The following is a 3,715-nucleotide window of genomic DNA, read 5'->3' as shown; positions in this document are numbered from 1 at the left end:
GCCCTATAGGGATCATCGAATCGATAGCAATAAGCCCTGTTTGAAGAGGTTCGTATACGGAACGCCTGGAAATTATACTTGGAGCAGGAGATTCAATTAAGCGAGATTCGGAAGCTATAATTTCGCCTTTCCCATCAATAGGTTTAGCCAGAGCATTTACAACACGACCCAAGTAAGCCTCACTCACGGGTATCTGAGCAATTCTTCCTGTTGCTTTTACAAAACTTCCCTCTTGTATCATCAACCCATCGCCCATTAATACAATCCCAACATTTTTGGATTCCAAATTCAGAGCAATACCCCTAGTACCTTCTGCAAATTCGACTAATTCACCTGACATTATTTCACCAAGACCTATAATACGAGCAATCCCATCCCCCACTTGAACTACGCGACCTATATTCTCAATCCCTACTTTCCTATTATATTGTTCAATACGTTCGCGGAGAATTTTATGAATTTCGTCGACTCGAAGGGTTGCCATTAGTGTTTCTTGACTCTTTTTTCGGAAGCAAGGGGAAAAATAATGCCTAAATTCTAAACGAAAGTAGAAGTTCAAGGCCTAATTAATTTAATTATTTCTTCCATTCCAGGGACCCGAGAATGCCAATATTAGCACGAATCGTACGGAAATGTAACTCGGTATTCAAACAACTATTCAGAGTTCCTAGAGCTCCTTGTACGGCCTGTTGGAAAACCCGCTGTCGGACCTGATTCATTGCCCTTTGTTTTTCAAAATAAAGGGTTTCGTTTTTAGACTTTTCCAATTGTTCCAAACTAATAGAAGTAGCATTAATCAAATTTGCTTTTTCTCGTTCTATCTCAGAGTATCCATTCATTCGATACTCATCCGCTTCTAGTTCGACTTTCTGTAATCGAATCCGAGCTTTTTCGAGTTGCTCAATGGTCCCTCTACGCAATTCTTCTGAATTTCGAATAGTACTCAAGATCCTCTGTTTTCGATTATCTAATAAATCTTTTAATGAAAGTAGATTATTTTGTAAGTTTACAACTTTTATGATCTCTTCCCGAACCAAACATGAATCTTTCGATTCATTTGGCTCTCACGCTCCTTTTTTTTTTTCTATAGCTATTTCCATATCTTTTTTTTAAGTAATGAGCCTATCCTCTATCTTCTTTTTTATGTTTATATTTCAATATACCGAAACCTATATAAGACTAGATAAATATTAAGAGGACTCTTCCGCCTAGATAAAAATATATCATGGTCAGCAAAGTTGTTTCTTTATTTTTATTTGCCCTCTAGTTAATAATTTCAATTTCATTAAGAAAAACTAACTAAATAAATGGAAAATGAAAATTAATAGAATTCTTTTTTATTTTTTTTTTCTTCAAATCCAAAAAATTTCTCTTTTTTATACATAGGTCGTCGATTCGGCATTGGTTAAAAAAGGGCAGGGTGCCCCCTTTTTTTTCTAGTAAATAGTTCAAACCATTTTATCGATATGAGTGTTCTATATCAGATAAATTTTACATTAGCTATTTCCCGTTTAAATTGGTACTAATACTAATATAGTTGTAGAAAGAGTACCTCTTTTTGCCTGGACTTCAAGCAGTTTAGCTTTAACCGTGTTAATGGTCTCACATTCTTGGTTTATAGAGAATCAAAGTTGATTTACCAATGAGTCGCGAAATGCTATGGTTCTTCCATATGATTTCTGAATTTATTCAGAAGTAATTCGTCGAGATCGTGCACCCTTTTCTTATTTATCCGAAAAATACTAAAAAATATTATAAAGTGCAGCCGGATAGATCCAATCTATTCTTGAAATAGACAACTCGCACACACTCCCTTTCCAAAAAAAATCAAAACACCAACCACTACAGTTAGATTTATTAGATTTGTTGCTAAAATATCGGTATTAAGCCCGAAACTGCCAGCGGATGGCCAGTGAGCTAAAAAAACGAAAGAATGGGTTACATTTTTCATATGCTCTCCTCTTATAGATAGGACGAACAAAGAACAAAGTTTTTCGATCACTTACTTCGCTCGCCCTTTTTTGATCGGTTTTTTTAATGCAAATAGATTCAATCTAGTAATTTCTTTTAGATTAAGTCTTACGTCTTGTTTGACCGGTGAAAGACTTCCTTTGTTGAAATGTTCTGTTCCCAAAATTCCTAAAATAAAAGGAAAAAACTTTCCACTTTCCTAAACTAAGGACGGGAAATAAGAAGGTGAGCATATCTTCTAAATTAATAATACTCAACTCAGCCCTTCCTAGAATGGGGTATTATCTGTCCCGATAAATAGATAATTCCAGGAGTAATAAATAGGAGTAAATTAAATAAAGTATTGATATAATTGGAATTGTGGAAGCAAATACCAATTTACTAAAAAAAGAAAAAAGTATCTAATCGAAATCGAAAGAATTTTTTTTTTAAGATTAAACAAAAGGGTTCGCAAATAAAAGCGCTAGTGCCACAACTAGTCCATAAATTGTTAAAGCTTCCATAAAAGCTAGACTAAGCAATAAAGTACCTCGTATTTTACCTTCTGCTTCTGGCTGTCTCGCAATACCTTCTACAGCTTGTCCTGCAGCAGTACCTTGACCAACTCCAGGTCCAATAGAAGCAAGCCCTACGGCCAATCCAGCAGCAATAACAGAAGCAGCAGCAATTAGTGGATTCATGGTGAGTAGTTCCTCGTGTCAAAAAAAAGAAATGGTTAAGGATACAATCAACCAATAAATTCTTACTTCTAAGCTCTATTGGGGAGAAGTAAAGTAACTAAAAAGTACAAATTGAAATCAAATTGAAATGATAATGTGAATTGTCCGAACTACATAGAAGGGAATTCCATATCCATATATCGGATTAGATAATGAATCTAACCTAGGAATATATAATATAATATCCTATATATATACATTTGTTTCTTCTATTTTGTTTGCATATTTTCTCATTTTCTATTGAATCGGATTCTAAAATCATTGCTTAAAGTGGAAACCTGCATAAAAGAGGACTCCACTTATAGACATTAAGGATATTATAGTATAGATCTAGCCTGACTCCACCCTCCTTAATGCATATATACTTTGAAAATTCCATAATATAGTCTATTCTATTCTCTCTCCTACAACTCTAGGCTATATATTCATACGCATTTCTAACTATTTTTTTGCAACCAAGCAGATTATCTGGAACCATGCATGAATTGAGCTAAGCTGCAAAAAAAAAAAATACTATTTCCAAAAAGAGTCAATTCAATGATGACCCTCCATGGATTCACCTATATAGGCTGCGGCTAATGTTGCAAAAATAAGAGCTTGAATACCGCTTGTAAATAATCCAAGAAACATGACCGGTATAGGGATTACTAAGGGGACTAAAGAAACAAGAACAACAACGACTAATTCATCCGCCAATATATTCCCGAAAAGTCGAAAGCTAAGCGATAATGGTTTTGTGAAATCTTCTAGGATGTTAATTGGTAAAAGGATTGGAGTTGGTTTAATATATTTCTCGAAATAGCTCAATCCTTTTTTGCTAAGACCAGCATAAAAATATGCCGCTGACGTGAGTAAAGCTAAAGCAACAGTAGTATTTATATCATTCGTGGGCGCTGCTAATTCCCCATGGGGTAACTCTATAATTTTCCAAGGTAAAAGAGCACCCGACCAATTCGAAACAAAAATAAAAAGGAACATAGTTCCAATAAAGGGAACCCAGGGACCATATTCTTCTCCAATCTGAG

Source organism: Triticum urartu, unplaced genomic scaffold (genome assembly GCF_056163025.1).
Source record: "Triticum urartu cultivar PI428250 unplaced genomic scaffold, HENAU_Tu73 scaffold1, whole genome shotgun sequence".
In the NCBI taxonomy this organism is placed as follows: domain Eukaryota; kingdom Viridiplantae; phylum Streptophyta; class Magnoliopsida; order Poales; family Poaceae; genus Triticum; species Triticum urartu.
Note: the sequence above shows the minus strand (reverse complement) of the source record.